Below are 18,490 nucleotides of genomic sequence, written 5' to 3' on the forward strand. Positions count from 1 at the left end.
GGGGGAGATGGCATGTGAGGAGGGATGCACAGCTAGTAGATGTTTAGTTGTCTTCCCCACCAATGCCCATGGCCATGCCAAGGCCCGTGTTACTTCCCTCCCCATTCCTGTCCCTCTCTGCCCAAACAACGTCCATTGCAGACTTTATCACCTTGTTGTCAAAAGCTGATTGTCTCACGGGTTCATCAGCAAACCTGAGAAACGCAGCTGATTGACACTAGAGGAAGTAAGAAACTGAAATATGACTTCACAGGGCTCAATCATTGACAGTCCTCTGTGAGGTTCATGCATATCACCACCCATACCTGGAAGCCAGCACTCACAGGCAAGCTCCCACTCAGATATACACACACAGCACCCCTCCACACATCCACTGCCCAACAAACATTGCCAAACTTTGCCACTACAGACAATCCCCACACACTGCTCCTCCCACACACACACAGTATCTGCACAGCTCACACTACCACTCCCTCATAGAGTATCTATAACACACACAGCTCTCACACATGCACTGCCCTACCACACATAGGCACACACACCGCATACACACAGACACAGGCACACTCTGAACACCCCGCACACTGCTCTCACACCCACACAAGCACTGCCTGCACATGCTTTCCACACACACTGGCCACCCACCCATTGTCCACACACAGTAACACTGCCGCCAAACCACACTGCCCACTCACCCTCATGTTGCCCCATCACACACACACACACACATTGCCCTCCAAACTCAGATCCTTTCTACACACACTCATACACAAACTGTCCCACTCACAATGCAGCTCATACTCATTGACTGCCCAACACTCTCCCATATGCATTTCCCACACATACTTTCTACTGCCCCCTGCATATGTTGCCCACCCAAACACATCACCCCCACACATACTGCTCCTAGGAGCACTACTTGCCATACACCACACACGTTCTGTGAGGATATACCATCTGGTGAGTATGTGACAGCCTAGCTTTTATGATGTGTACTAAATAATACAATGATGCAGGTAACTATGTTTCAGAAAAGGGGGTCTGCTAATCAGAATGCCCTTTCAGAAAGCTTGATGTCAAAAGCATAGTGAACACATGTGCACTTATTCGTCAGTCTCCTAAACGTCAACCCCTGCTCTTTGGCACAGAGCAAGTTCCATGTGTACTTTTCAAAAGCTGCTTTGATACCAAAGTGACTGCAGAGCGAGATTGCATTTAAATCTCACCTCCGAACCAAAAACATAATGTGTGAGACAATCCGACGGTGGCAGGGAAATGTCTAACAATGAGCCAAACCTGGGTGTTGGCATGGTAGCTGATAGGGTGAACAATTATTAAAGCCACACCAGATTTGCAGCATACTCATGTCAACCCTGTGAGCTCAGCTCAGCTATGGCGAGGGTGTGTAGCTTCGCAGAGAGACTGCATTGGATTCAGTAAGCAAAGCAAAAGACAGGAATGCTGCCAGGAAACTCTAAGAAGGAGAGCTCCTGCGAACCCAGATTTAAAGAGACACACCAATATCAAAGGACAGCATCACAACAGTAATGCTGCATACCAGAGGGCTTCTGGCGGGAAGGTGGCAGGCTTCACAACAGGAATGCTGCATACCAGAGGGCCTCTGGTGGGAAGGTGGCGGGCTTCACATCAGGAATGCCGCATGCCAGAGGGCCTCTGGCGGGAAGGTGGCAGGCTTCACAACAGGAATGCTGCATACCAGAGGGCCTCTGGTAGGAAGGTGGCGGGCTTCACAACAGGAATGCTGCACACCAGATGCTCTCTAGAGGGAAGGTGGCGGGCTTCACAACAGGAATGCTGCATACCAGAGGGCCCCTGGCGGGAAGGTGGCGGGCTTCACAACATGAATGCTGCATACCAGAGGGCCTCTGGCGGGAAGGTGGCAGGCTTCACAACAGGAATGCTGCATACCAGAGTGCCTCTGGCGGGCTTCACACCAGGAATGCTGCATACCAGAGTGCCTCTGGAGGGAAGGTGGTGGGGTTAAGGCAGCCAGATAGGATAGAGAATGCTTTTGCCATCTTGGTTTTCTTTGTGGCTCTCTCTCTGGGTATGATGAAAGCACTCTCGGTATGATGAAAGAAGGCAAGAGAATCCTGTCACATGACAAGTATTGGACCCTGTGCCCTTTTGCCTCTATATGGAAGGGGTTTCTCACTCCCTCTTTGATTCCTTTTGGACCTTCAAGACAAGAAGAATTCATTTGGACCCTTTTGGGAGAGCGGTCCTTTGCAAAGTCCCCCCAGCCGTAGGTGAATGCAGGTGCTCCAAGGCAGAGGCAAGTTCTGTCCCAAAACCATCCCCAGGGAGCACTGAAGGTGACTGCTGTGGGGCCAAGACCTGTACTCTCTGCCAGCTGCACCGGTACACAGGTTCCTTACTGGAGTCTGGTGCCAGCTAGCCTTCCCAGACTGGGAGGGAAGTGGAAAAGAACCAGAGGGAGTAGCCAATGCATCTGGATTCCTGCCTTCTACCACCTCAAACCGCCCTCAAGCCTGAATCAGACATATCAGAATGCTTTCAAACTATACAGAACCCGCGGTGCTGCCTTTGGCACTCTTCTCCAACTTTGAACCAATGTGTTGCCACATCAAACTAGTTTGCTGCTGCATTGGGCCAGCAGAGCGCTTCATCTTCTTCTCTTCAAGCAAGAAACGCACTGCTTTGGAAGTCTTCTATCTACCATGTCTCTGACCAGCAGACCAAATTGCCAGGACATTTGCATCAAACCAACCCCAGATCTTCCACTAGAACTGACTAGACTAGACTAGGGTCAACCCAACTGTACCTTTGCACCAAACCGGCTCGACCATCGCACCTAACCTGGTGGACTCTTTGTACAGCACTGTTATTACGCAATAGCAAACCAAACAGAGCTTCATATCGAACTCGACTCACCGACTGGATCGCCACAACTTGCAGTATTTGAACCTAGTTTGACCAACAACGACATGCTGAGAAAGCAAGTTGGATGCCGTCGAACCACCAAGCAAGAATAAGGTACTATAGAGAGGTACAAGGCTGCAGTTCATTTTTGGGACTAATAAGCCACCCTTTTGCCCCTTTTTATAAAGACAGGCTGTGATATGTTGCAATTTATCGATCTTCACCTCGTCTACAGTATGCAGAATGCCGTCATCTTCATGTTTGGCATCTTCTTCATTCTTTCCATAGGGGTAGGTTTTTGCTCGTTTTTTTATTGTTAGTTATTTGCATATTGATATGTTTAATTAAAGTATATATTTTATAAAACCTTGATTGGACATAACTGTGTTAGAGTCTTATACTATTTCTATTTTGATTGCCCATATTGAGAATATAGCCGTCCCTCTACCTATTTTACAACAAAAGTTGAATGAGATATCTATTTCACCTTTATGATTGGGAATCACTGTTGGATTTTAGTAGTGTGAGGGATGAGTAGGCAGTCAGCCATTGGTCATCCTTGTACACCAACAGAGCAGAAGTCATTTTGTCACACTGTGCACCCCACATACACACACACACTCTGCCCCACATATACTGGTCCCACCCACACTATCCCCACAAACATCCTAAACACACACTGCCTACACAGTGCCACCGCCACACATATTGATATTTTATTTCTATCGAGGTTGTACACAAGTGTTTCAGAGGGCGACAAGGCAAGGGAGTGGAACAGGGGAGAACAAAACAGCGATCTTACTAGGCCCAGTGACATTGGGAACGCGCAAGTGCATGGGAGAGAGGGAGGGGAAAGTGCATGGAAGGTGGGAGAAGTGGAAAGTGCGAAGCAGATGAGAAACAGATAAATAACTATACATAAACAATAAAGGCAACAAACAGTAGTAGTGCAGCCAGCAATTTGCAAGTGCTAGGTTTAAGGCAGCAGACAGGGTAGGTCTGATAAGTGCAGGAAGAAAAAGGGGGGCTGTATGGGTACAGATACAGACCCCAGTGCAAGGGGTGGCCCGGAGGCAGTGCAGGAGGGTGGAAGGATGACCTGGGCCCTGAGGACAGAGGGTGGCCAGGTGTGCACAGTGCCCAGAGAGAACAGATCAGCAGTGGAGAGGGGGAGCGAAGGCAGAAGAAAAGAGGAAGGTCTTGTGGTGCTTCCGGAACCAGAGATGGTTCTCCTCAAGTTTTAGAGTGGCAGGGAGGCTGTTCCAGAGGGAGGCCCAGTGCCGAAGACAGAGTTCTACCCCCAGCTTGTTTCTTTGAAAAACAACTGAAGCTGAGGGAGTTGGAGGTAGAGAAGCGAAGAGCTCGAGCGGGGACGTATTTGTGGAGGATTAGCTGAAGTTATTTTTGACCCAGGTCCCAGAAAGCCTTGTGGACAATGCAGAGGGTTTGCATTTAATCCTTGCATCCACTGGGAGCCAATGGAGAGATTTCAGAGCGGGAGAGATACAATCCCAGGGCTTGAGGCCAAGGACAAATCTTGCAGTCCTGTTCTGGATTAGTTGCAGAGGACGGAGAGTAGAGGCAGGTAGATTTAGAAAGAGGCTGGTACCATAGTCCAAGCTAGAGAGAACCAGAGCTTTGGATACCATGAGCTTTTGGGGGAAGGAGAGGAAAGGCAGAGTACCTCTCTGGAGGTGCAGCAGGAAATTTGACTTTTAGAGACCTCAGAGATGTGGGCGGAGAAGGAAAGGGTGGAGTCAAAGATGACCCTGAGGTTCTTAGCCTCTCAGATGGGGGTAGGAGAAGGGCCATGGGAGAAGGACAGAAAGTGAGGGGAAAGGATGGCAAAGGTGTGCCGATGAGAAGGATCTCTGTCTTGCTGGCATTCAGACAAAGATCATTGGCAGCACGCCAATCTTGAATGGCAGTTAGGCAATCAGAGATGAGAGAGGGAGAGGAGGTGGCAGAGGGCTGCCTGAAAATGAGTTGAGTGTCGACAGCGTAGCACTGGAAATTTGAGCAGAAAGTGGCAATGCAGTGGGCGAGAGTTGCCAGGTATTGGTTGAAAAGCCAGGGTGAGAGGTTAGACCCAGAGGGAACACCACAGGTAGAGAGGAAGATAGATGAAAGGAAGAACCAAGTTGGACCTGGGAGGGTCGAGCTGAAAGGAAAGAGGTCAGCCAGGCCAGAGCCTGATCAGTGATACCCAGGTTTTCACAGAGATGGTTGAGCAGGATGGTATGGTTGACCGTGTCGAAGGCAGAAGAGAGATCCAGGAGGATGAGGACAGAGGGAATGTTAGAGTCAAGGTTGGAGAGCAAGTCTCTCCATATACATGGATACATACACACATTACCCTGCAAACACACTCTCTGCCTGCCCGCACAAACACTATCTGGCCCCTACACACATTGCCACTCCCCCACCCAAACTGCCTACTCCCCAACACACACTTTTCACACATAGACACGGCACCACTACACACTGACCCACTGCCACACACACACACACTGACCTCCACACCCACTGCCCAAATACACATTGCCATTACACACTGCCCCACTACACACATACAAACACAGTCACTCACTGTTCAAACATGGATGCATCCGCTGTCCACTAACACAATCACTGCCCATGGCACACACAATGCCCCTTCACACACTGCTCTCCCCCACACTTTCCAAATATACAGAAACATTGCCTTACCCCATTGCCCCACACTGCCCCACCAATGGATACGGTATCCACACACACTGTCCTCACACATGAACTCTCTTCTCACACAAACACAAGCCCCACACACCGCCGCCACACACGTTCCACATATGCAGCCCCAAACACACTCCACACAGCCACTGCCAACACACACTACCACCCCCACATGCAGTCCCACAAACAGAGCCCGCACACTGCTCCACACACACACATACTGCCCTTACACACATTGCCCCCATGCAGACTACACTTCAGACACATTGCCCAGCATCACACATGCATGCATTGCCCACACACACTAACAATTACCCCCACAAATGCACTGCCCAACACAGTACCCCACACACAAAAATACGTCCCCAAAACACACACACTGCTCCTAAAATCTAGCACTGCCCCCCAAAAACACTTCCCCTACAAATCCATATATAATGCACCATGCACACAATGTCCCTGCACACTGTCCCCCCAGACACACTGCCCTACACATGTACACTTCTGCCCACACATACACTTCCCCCACACATTCAGCTATGCAAACACACAAACACCCCATGCAAATATACTGCTCCCATATCAGGCAAACTGTACCCATACACACATAGTCCCACTCACACACACTGGCCCTCATTACGACCCTGGCGGAATACGAAAAACGATGGCGGAAATGTAATACCGCCATCGAATACCGCCCGTTGCGATCATGACCCGTCACCGTAAAGTACGATGCGATTAGCGACACCGTAGTGAACGCCAACGCTAACTGCACCAAGTACGCGCACGCGCGCCGTGCAAAACCGCAATATCCGCCATGGCGCAACGGTACGCGAATGCTGATCCCAGCGGACATTCACCTAACGCCATCAAGCAAGAAAGTACCATTCCGCCATGGCGAGAACTACGGCATCGCGAACCAACCGTAATGGCCCTACTGAGTGCCTGTACTCCACTCCCTGGCCACATTGCACAACTCCTCGTAGGCGCAATGCAGTCACACCATGCAACCAGTGAAATGTACAAGTCCCCCATGCATGTCAACGAACAAATGCATGCAGGGGCCCCAAGTGCCCTGTGAGTGGCCATCCACAATTGGCAACACACCATTGCCGTACTGATGCAGCACAGGCATCTGAAGGTGCAAGTACACCAAAATGAACTGAAAATTCCATGACACAAAACAACAACAGTCCCCCATCGCTTGCCACCAGTGTAAATCAACATTCAAAGCAGTAACCTGAGGGAGACTGCACCAGCCCTGTACACATGCCAGTAGTCAAACCAACCATCAGCATAAGCACGTACCACACAACTGTACCCAGAAGCCGGAACCCAATGCAGAACACCTCACAATACATTGCGCCACAAATCGGAATATGCCACATTACTAGCAAAGAATAACGCTACACGGTTAATATCTGAATATAAATTTAATGCACATCAAAATCACCAAGCCCATACAGCCATTTGAACATAAACTCACAAATGATCAGCATTACTGTGGGCTGCATCCGCAATAAATGACCAGCTTCCCCATGTGTGACGCCCTGTACCTTCATGGCACACAGGGGCTACATCAACGTCCAAAAAGGCAACATGGAAGCGCCTAGGACCGCAGGGCCGTCCCATGAAGTAGGCACTAGTCCAGCTGGAAGCTAGGTATGCTGCACCTAGCCACTAGTACTGCGTAAGGGCATGTGGGCCATTGGCGATCGTCCCATAAGATCGTAATGGTGCTCCACTGATTAACTCGAAGCTGCAGGTGTCGACTGTAGAAGCCATCTGCAGGAGTGGCGTACAGATGGCAGCGGCAGAAGGGGAGGAGATACCTGTCACCCAAATGAAAAAAATGATAGTATGGGCATCCGAACTTCATATGTATTACTCACTTCATTCAACACACCAAACCTACAACCATATGCATGCTAGCCCACTCATAAGGATCAATTGCACCCAAAAATCACTGGTGAATCATTACGACACAAATCGAGGTGAATACACTATTTCAAACGAGTGTCTGTGTGCATGCGCCTGTCAGAACAGGATCCATCAGATGGGATCATCAACGTGCTTAGACACAAGTGATTGAAGGCGCGTCGAGACAGGGAGGGTTCAACAAGGGCAGACAGACGATGGTCCCACTATGGCAGCCTTGCATCACATAGCGCAGGGGAAGGGGATAGATTCCAAATAGCCATGTACATGGCAGACTCCCAATTAAATCATCTTTCCATGCATCCATTCATCATTCCCTCATCCCGTTATGAAAACGCCTGAATATTCACTCACATAACATTCGAAATTTCCATTGAGTCTGTGCGTAATGCAGCCTTCAAAATCCACTGTGCTCCTGCCCGGATTCCTTGTGTAGTGAAGTCACATGTATTTGGGAACGTCCTGCCTTATCGTCCACTACGCTATAGCGCATCCCATTCAAATCATATCAATCATTGCATTCCCGTCATGGGCCCTGTCCCAAGGACATTCAACAATAGAACGTTACATTTCCAGTCAGACCTGTGGGCGTCTCCACGCCGCTAGTTGAAAACCAAAAGCGCTGTCCTTCGAATTCCTAATTTGCAACATCACGTTGAAAAGGCATCTGTGAACGCTTGTATTCACAAATACATCTATGCAGTGCGGCTGTGTGTGAAAATGGTAACTGGCCTCAATCACTGATGGGACTCCCCGCCGTCGGTGAACGTCGGTACAGTGCTGCATGAGGGTCCACCGTTGATCGAGCACTACATTCCACTGACCCTTCACAAGTCTGCTCGCGAATGCAAATATAGTATGTGCAACAATGGGACCATAGCAGAATTAACATATAAACCAATATTCCACAGCCATCGGGATTAAGAACATGAATGCAAATGCAAGATGCCATGCGTCGAATTGCAGCGTCGTGTGCGGGACGTGCTCGCACGAAAGGCATTGCAGCTGACACAGGTGGAATGAATCACCACAGGTGAAGGCTATACAGCCTGAAAACACATAAATTGCACACCCAACCCCCTCCCCCAACCACACCCACTCCAGAATGCTACCGGCAGGACTAGCGATGTTGGGCCTGGGGGACCTGATTGCACTGCAAGTACTCCAACTTCAAGAAGAAGACGAACGCCAACTACTACAACAACCGGCCGCACAGAGGAGACGCAGGAGGAGGAGGAGGAGGAGGAGGGCAAGGCATGGCCAGCAAGCCCCACCAGCACAGCCACTACCACCACGCAGGCAGCCCGCAATCCCACGCCTCTGAGCTAATCCGTTCAACCTCACAGCTGTGCAGATCCACACCCTCTACCGTTTGGACCGGGACACCATAACCGCCATTGTCGACATGACACACGCTGACCTTGTCAGCATGATAGATAGCCCAACCGCCATCCCACCCCTACTGAAGGTGGTGTCTGTACTCCACTTCCTGGCCACAGGCACCTACCAGCACACAGTCGGACAGTTGCATGGCATTTCACAGCCACTATTCTCACGGACACTATTCCAAGTGCTTGATGCCCTCCTGAAGCACTCAGACGACTACATCACTTTACCACGCTCGGAGCAGGAGCTTACAAACACAAAAGTGGGATTCCATGCACTTGGCGGCATACCGGGTTGCATTGGTGCCATCGACTGCACCCATGTGGAATTGGTTGTCCCACATGCCATGGAGGCCCAGTACCGCAATCAGAAACAATATCATTCTATCAATGTACAAATGGTGTGTGACTCCAACAGGATCTTTACACATTGTTCTGCCCGATTTCCAGGATCAACACATGATTCCATGGTCTTGCGGAACTCTAGAATACCACGCTACATGGAGCGACACGCAGGGCGCCGATCCTGGCTACTCGGTGAGTCTCATTTAATGCATGAGTATGTGGGGTAGGTGATGCGTGAATGACCTGGCAGGAAGGGGGGGGGGATGCGTACGTAGCAATGACATTCCACAAACATCCTTTGTTGTCCACATACAGGTGATGGCGGGTATCCACTGAAGAGATGGCTCCTTACACCAATCCGGAACCCACAGGACCAGCATGAGGAGGACTACAACCATGCCCACTCACGTACCCGTGTGGTCATAGAACAGGCATTCGGCCTACTGAAGGCTCGTTTCCGCTGCCTCAGCAGGTCTGGCGGGGCACTCCTGTACCGCCATGAGAAGGTGGCAAAGATGGTCATGGCATGTGTCATGCTACACAACATGTGCGTACGTAGGAATGTGGCCATGCCCCCCGACGCAGAACTGCTAGCACCTGAAGATGGTCATGATGAGGGTGGGGATGTGGCAGCACCTCAAGGGGTCCGGGAGGCACAGGAGGCCCGTGAATTACGTCAGAATCTCATAGATGCATGCTTCTAGCACTCACGCCTGGTGGCTGTTACATGGACACGGGACTTGTGGCACTGTGTGTGTCTGGAACATGCACAATGTGGACTGTACGCCAAGATAGGCCTCGTACACAGAGATCAATGTCCACACATCTCATTGGATGAATATGAAGAATTGTATTGCAGATGTGAAATGATGTGACACACCCAATCGACCCGCCACCCAAAGAAGCACAACACACCCCCTCCACCCTCCTACCCCCCCGAACACCAGTGTCCAATGACGCTTATTGTCAGTGGGCAGACGCTATTGCAAGCCCCCTCTCCGGGTATCAGGGGCACCCCTGCCTGTGGAGCGCCGGTTCCTCCCAGATCTACGTTGGGGGCTGCCCTGGACGGAACTTGCAACGGATGATGTCTCTGCCTGCTCACGTCCATGCATGTCCCTAAGGGTTTGTGAGAGCTCAGTGAGCACACGGCGCACAGCGGCAAGTTCACCACATACGTCTTTGGACGTCGCATGCAGTTCCCCCCTCAGGCTCTCGGTGCTTCTCTCCATTTGTCCCCTCAGGCTCTCGGTACTTCTCTCCATTTGTCCCCTCAGGCTCTCGGTACTTCTCTCCATTTGTGCCCTTAGTGTCTCTGTACTTCGCTCCATTTCTGCCCTAAGTGTCTCAGTAGATGTTTCAATGGCTGCCTTAGAACCCCCACATTCATCAGCATGCTCCTTGAGGAGCGTCGCCAGTTGCTGCTGTTGCACTATCATCTGCTCGAGGGACTGTTGCCTCTGCTGGGCCATGCCCATTTGCGGTGGTGTCACAGAGGGGCTGGACGCCTCATGTTGCCTTGCAACAGGCCTTGTGGGGGTTGTCCAGTCGTCGTCTTGTGGGTGCCCCTGCGTGGTTTCCTCATGGTGTACGGGATGATACGAACAGGGGGATTGAGACAGGTCATAGATGTGTCCTACTTCGACAGCACCGTTTTCTGTGTCGGAGCATGCTGGCATGAATGCAGTGTCACCTAGGGTGCTGCTGCCACCAGAAGCAGTGCCTTCTGTGGCATCCATTGGGGGGACCTGTGGTGCTGCTGTTGTGGACATGCTGGCTGCTGGGGTGCCTGTTGGAGTCCCCTCCAGTGTGCTGCCACTCGATTTGTGCTGCTGCAGTGTCTTGATCCGTGCATCTGAGGTGGAGGGTCTTTGGCCGTTGGTCTTGGCCCTCTTTGCAGGTGTGCTGGTAGGGGTGTCCTGAAGCTCGTCGTTGGAATCGGACCCTGTGGTGGAGTAAAGGAGGGCGAGCGTTATTCATGGGTCTGTGGTAATTGTAATGGCAATTGTATCACATGCATTGGGGTGGTACCTGGGGGTGATTTGGGTCAGGGCCTTGGAGGTGGTCTCATTTTTGTGTGCATTGGGGATGCAGTTATTTTGTAGTCTGCAGTTAGGGTGTGCATGCTGCACATGTAGAGTGTGTTTTTGGGATTTTTAAATATTTATTTATTTAATCTGACTTTTAAGGGGCGCTGTCATGGCAATGTATGTGGTCGTTCTCCTGGACATGTGTTTCTATTGCACTATGGGGACACATGGTACTTCACATGGTTGGTAATTGTGGATTTGGCATAGTTTTATTTGGGCCACCTACCTGATTCTTCTGATGTCTGCACTCCTTTCTCCATCCCTCCGACTCCCTCTATGCTCTCCATTCCAATGGTGGAGGCACAGATTTCTTCCCAGGGGGTCAACTTGATGGGTGATTCCGATCCTCCCCCGGTAGCTGTGGCAATGTTCCGGTTGGCAGAGAGTATGCTCCGGACACGTATCCGTAGGTCGTCCCATCGCTTTCTGCATTGCTGTGGGTTGCGGGGTGCGGTCCCCACCGCACTTACCCGCTGTGCCACCAGCGCCCATATGGCCTTCTTGTTCGCAAGTGCCGTCCTGGTCATTTGCGTAGAGAAGACGACGGCAGCATTCTCCTGGAGGGTCTCTGTGAGCACGGTGAGTTCCTCGTGGGAGAAGTGGACCTGCCGCTTGCGGTCGCACGCTTTTTTAGCAACTTTTCCCATATTTATTTTTTTAACTGGGGTGGCTAACGGGTTGGGATGTGTCTCAGGGTCGGATTTTTAATGGTTGTGTTGGGATTCTGATTTTATAGGTGTACGGCGTGCTGTTTCCCGTTCCGGCCCCATGTTTTTACTTCCGTTTCCGTATATTTACGGTGACCGTATTTTGCGCTGACCGCTCATTACGGTGACCGCTAAGATGGGTGGCGGAATTGCACCTAGGGTGACGTACGACGGCGGTAAGGGGCGTTTTGGGGTCATTTCCGCCATCGCGGACTTTGCACTTCCGCCATGGCGTAATGCTCGTGCCCGATGGGTCAGAATTAGCCGCACTTTCCTCCATCGTGCAGTGGCGGAAACGCTATTTACGCTATGGCGGTCATGTCAGTTACTTTCCGCCAGGGTCGTAATGAGGGCCACTGTCTATCACACCCATTTACCCAACACAAGCCCGAACAAGTGAAGGGCGTATTTTTTTTTACCTTGCTGTTTGGCTGCATTTACTGGCAATCAACGTTGCTAACGGAGCCCTTCCAGTGCAACGACCTGAAGCTGTACCCCTTCCAGGAAGTGTGTGGTCAAAAAGGACTTCCATCCACCCCTGCGGTATTAAGCCCGAACAAGTGAAAGGCTAATTTTATTTGTTGCTGTTTGGCTGTTTGCTGCTTTGATGCCACCCAGACCCTGCCTCCGCCAGAGTTTACAACTGTATATCGCTATCGGCGAACTTGACGACCAAGAAGCAAAAGCTAAGGGGTTCTAAGTCTGGTTCCTTCAGAGCAGCAGCCCTATATTACCAACACAAAAGTGCTTGTAAGCACTCCAATTTCAAAGCCGGGGGATTTTGGGGTGGGACTCTCGTCCCACCCTTTGACCTGGGTTCTTCCATAGAAAACTGAAATTGCTGCGTGCTAAAGCAACCGCAGCCCCAGCACCACCACTGAAGTTGCGGCCCTGAGCGTCAAAACTTAAAAGCCGGGGATTGCAGAGTGTGATTTTCCACCCCACCCTATTTCCCGGGTCTCTTTTATAAAGGAGCTTCTCTCACCTGTGAGGTTTACTGCCTGGGTGTCCTATCTGCAGATAGAGTTCGAAAACTGCCCGGAAATTGTGTGGCCTTGCCCACAGAACAGAATCAGACACAAGAGCAGCGCTAAAGTGAACGACCCTTCTCTAGTGCAGAAGCTTACAGGTCCAAAGAACCGTCTCAGAGGGAAAACTGATCAGGGTTTACACTAAATTCCGCTAGACACTAAGATACAAGCATCTATTATGCAAGCCTTTTCCAAACAGCCTAAAGCGAAGATCGTATCGTGCCATGCTGTCCCCCCAAATGAAAGCTTCGACTCACCGCTCTTGAACAACTCGATGATCCAAGCAACCAATGTAAGCGTGCACAGCACAACGATTTCAGTCTTCGACATTTCTCAGAACAGAGTAAATGAAAGTATGGTATTGAATGTGAATCTGAATCTCCATGTACCAGGAACCACAGACTTGACACACTGTAATAACACAGAGCCTCACCGTGCTGACCGTCCCTCAGTCATCCACTCCCCGAGTCCACCCTCACCCTTCCAGCCTTATCTCACGATCCCCTGGCTGGAGTTGACAGCACTGGAGCGCGACTCAGCCTCAACGCCACAGAGAGAGGGACACACGGGGGTCTCTCCATGGCCGGGGGGGGGGGCTCCAGTCTGGGGAAGATGACAGCCGGTCCACCGTGGGTGGAGTTACCTGATGGGCAGGAAGACATCGCCCTCAGTGACTTGGTTGCCAGTCCTACATCGCCCGCAGTGGCGCTGGTTGAGGCGGCTCATGACTCCTGCGTCGAACAAACCGATGAACGAACAAAAAAGGATTTCGAACAGGTGGCGCCCTCAGATGAGCCTATGCAGTCACTGCAGCTGCCCGTGAAATCAGCAGACCAAGAAAAAGTAAACCAGACACAAGACTCAAATGTGGTGCAACGACCTGGGGTAGAGCTTTCGTCTAGTAGCCTACCTCGAAGTAATTCACAAGAAAAAACACCACAGGCAATTAAACCACCATTCATAAATGAACCATGTCCTGAGGAATCAAAAGAAAACACAATAAAAAGGAAAGAGAAAGCATATCGTGCAAGGCACTTTGGCCCCACCTGCAGGAAAAGAGGACGATCAAAGCACTGCAGTCCTATGAAACAGAACATAAAATGCCTAATAGACCAGCGTGCCTATCCCTAGACATGACAGAACTAAACTCACTGATGAGTGCCCTTGAAGTGCGGGGCGAGCGAGTGGTTCACTCTAAAGAGATAAAACAGCGAATAAAATGTCATGCTTCCACCCCGACATTCAAACAGGAGGAACACAATTCCTTTTTTCACTGGAAAGACAAAACAATGGAACTTCAGAAGAAAACTAACGATCAGATAGAAGAAGGGAATTCAGAGGTGAATAACGAATATACATACCATGCAGAGAATTTCACAAGCGAACAAGCAATACCAGAAGAGCACCAAGAGACCCCTGTGTTGACCCGACTTCCAACAGCAATGATGGAATTACAGAATCTCCTGATTACCACCACTTTGCAATCATTAATTCCATATCTAAAACTTCACGAGGCGAACGTTGAAGCCATTAAAGACCAGGCGACACACATCGCCCTTATGCATACTAAACAAATTTATATTGAAAATGTTATCATGCAAATACAACAGCATTTAGACGTAGAGTCCGAGACCAGTCGTACATGGCAAAATAGACTGGCTGAAATTGCAAGCGCAGATCGCATGGAAAGAATATAAGCTACAGCCGCTTTGATGCCACTCATGAAAGAGATGACAAAAATAACAACTAAGCTGACTGAATCACCTGGCACGGGAAAAGTCCCTATGAATTCTGAACAACCAACATCATCGATACATCCAGAGAATGCGAACTCCGCGACTGCCACTAAGACTCAACCAACAGGATTATTTACGACCATACAACAAATGATACCAAAATATCCACAGTCCTTTGAACTATTCATAAAACAGAATGGAAAAACCATAAAAGGAAAGGCCATTAATGAAAATAAGCCATAGAAATGCCAAAATGGATCGCGGGCGTTTCTACGAAACCTGACAACATCTCAGGCTGTGCCGGGGCTACTAACGGCTCAATCCACTACCCAAAAATCCTGAGAGAAATATAGCCTGAATAACAAGAAGTAGAAAACGATGCCAGATCATGTACCCCACTTACATCAAGACTCTCACCAAGAAGGGACAGCACAACAAGCAGAACTATTAGATCTGTCAACGTACTCAGTCGTATCAAGCCCTGAAGATCCAGGTCAAATCCAAGAACAGAACATCAAATATATGATCCTCCTGCATCAATAGCCAAATGTCGAAAATAATGCTGTACATCAAGTAGAGCTGACCAGCGACGAAATATCGGACAATGAGCTGGAAAACGACCACAGCCTGGAAATGACAACATAAACCAATAGAACGGAGGCAAGAAAACAAAAGAACCCCGTTTCAAGAGACCGATAAGACAAAATGACGGAAAACGGGTTGCAGCCTATAATCAAAGAAGAGAGGAATTTCGCCTACCTGCAGCTGAAAACTCCAACATTTGTGGATTCATTAAGTCTAAAGGAGAAGTATGTGATAACACTAAAACATCTACAGCCCACAAATCCCTCGCTTATTTTAAATCGAACCAACGTCCTACGCCTAAGTGGAGCTATCCCAGATCTGAAACATATACGAACCCAGGATATAAAGCTGGTTGAATACTTGGACGATTATGCTCTTGACAAAGTAGAAATAGAATTACAAAACTATGCAACGATGAACGAATTCCTAAAAACAGCTGACCACCTGGAATGTATTGGATTCGAGTGCAGTAAGAATAGGGACGATGAGCAAAAGACACGAGGAAAGGCTCCCTCGACAAAAATGGCTAATCAACAGCCTGTCAGGCGATACTCGACCGGGACGTGCACAGACAACGACTCAACAATAAACAATGAGTCGCAACTCACAATAGTGTCCTACAGAGCAGAGGACGCACATTATCATAAACGGGAGAACTCAGCGAACAGATTCCTCTGTAGAGAATATTCTTTCCAACACAATGAAAGACAAAGCCTAACCTCGGTGTCCTCACAACAGCTAGAGGAGGAGAGCAACAAACACCTAATGTTGACCTCATGGAACACACAAGGACATTGACATCTTTTTTATCAATCGAATTTAAAATTCGAGCAATCCCATATTATTTGTTTACAAGAGGCATGGATGTCTCAGGCACCCACATGTGAAGGATTTTCAGGCCGATTCATGGAATTAATGTGCGCTGAAAATTCCTGCGCAAGGATGCAAAACCGTACGAATCGCAGTGCAAGTGCGAAAATCGCAGCGAAACCCGCGCACATCGATTCATGGAAGTCAATGTGCGAGTAAAATGTGGGATGTGCGCTGCAAATCTGCGTAGCGCACCCCGGAGCACAGGTCATCTAACACCATGCGCTACGGCCACAGCGAAAGCGCACCTAGCGCGGCGCACATAACAAAAGTAGGCGTAACACGTGCGTGACACGTGGAATGGGGAACAATGTGTGAAAATGTGGGCCTCACGGGGGAAGTACAGGAGGCAAGTGCGTGGAACTCCCACACGCTCACCTACAACACGTATTCATGGAATCGAATAGGGCAAACCAGCACACCGGCGAAGACGCGCACAGGCCTAAACACGTACGCCACACGAAGGCAGGCGGTAGCGTCGCTGTGCATGAAAGAAATGCGTGCCAAAATGTGCGCTAACAAAAAGCACGTATATACAGCTCTGATGATTGTCCCATACTGTGGCCCTCTAGGACAAATGACGTGCAAAGGGGTACGCGACAAACACAAACACCCGCTGTGTCAAAAATAGCGTGTGCGTGTATTTCGGGGGTGTGCGGGAAGTTTCACACGCGATTAGCCTTGGGCGAGCGGGGTGCATGTAAATCTGGGGTTGCGGGAAGTTTCACACGTGATAGGCCCTGTGCGAGTGGGGTGCGTGTATTCCTGGGGTTCGCGTGAAGTTTCACACGCGATTGTCCTGGGTGCGTGTAAATCTGGGGTGCGCGGGACGTTTCGCACGCGATTGGCCTTGGCCGAGCGGGGTACGTGTATATCTGGGGTGCAGGGGAGTCCTAGACGTGAATTGGCAGTGTGGGTCCTCCCAGGTGTTCCCTCTACACCCTCCACAGACCCTGCAGGCAGCCCACACCACAGGGGACTACCCTGCACACCTGGTCATGTCCCGCAGGCAGCCCATCCACCATGGGCATGCCCCCCAGCCAAGCCACATGTCACCTTGCACTACTGATCACCAACGCATGACCCCCTTCCACCCCCACCCCCCAGCAGTGCAGTGCACCAGCCAGCAGGCCCCCACTCATGTCCCCTTGCACCCCCACCCCCCAGCAGTACAGGGCACCTGCCAACAGGCCCCCACTCATGTCCCACTCATGTCCCCTTGCACCCCCACCTCCCAGCAGTGCAGGGCACCTGCCAGCACGCCCCCACTCATGTCCCATTGCACCCCCACCCCCCAGCACTGAGGGGCACCTGCCAGCAGGCCCCCACTCATGTCCCCTTGCACCCCCATCCCCCAGCACTGAGGGGCACCTGCCAGCAGGGCCCCACTCATGTCCTCTTGCACCCCCACCCCCCAGCACTGAGGGGCACCTGCCAGCACGCCCCCACACATGTCCCACTCATGTCCCCTTGCACCCCCACCCCCCAGCACTCGGGGGCACCTGCCAGCAGGACCCCACTCATGTCCCACTCATGTCCCCTTGAACTCCCACCCCCCAGCACTGAGGGGCACCTGCCAGCAGGCCCCCACTCATGTCCCCTTGCACCCCCACCCCCCAGCAGTGAAATGGCGATCTCATGACACAAACCAAAAGTCAACTATGTACATCAACACATGTCCGCCACATGAAGGCAGGCGGTAGCGTCCCTGCACTAACAAAAAGCCCGTATATACAGCTCTGATGAATGTCCCATACTGTGGCCGTCCAGGACAAATGACGTGCAAAGGGGTACGGGACAAACATGGACACCCGCTGTGTCAAAAATAGCGTGTATTGCGGGGGTGCGCGGGAAGTTTCACACGCGATTGTGCCTGGGCGAGCAGGGTACGTTTACTTCAGGGACTCGCAGGAAGTTTTACACGCGATTGTGCCTGGGTGAGCGGGGTATGTGTACTTCAGGGGCTCGCAGGAAGTTTTACACGCGATTGTGCCTGGGTGAGCAGGGTACATGTACTTCAGGAGCTCGCGGGAAGTTTTACACGCGATTGGGCCTGGGCGAGCGGGGTACGTGTATTACTGCGGTGGGTGGGGAAGAACAGGAGGCAAATGCGCGGAACGGCAACAAGCATGCGCCAAAAAAGATGCGCTAATCCGGAAACACGTACGCCAGCAGGAAGCAGGCATA

Source organism: Ambystoma mexicanum, chromosome 4p (genome assembly GCF_040938575.1).
Source record: "Ambystoma mexicanum isolate Mex_15411 chromosome 4p, UKY_AmexF1_1, whole genome shotgun sequence".
NCBI lineage: Eukaryota > Metazoa > Chordata > Amphibia > Caudata > Ambystomatidae > Ambystoma > Ambystoma mexicanum.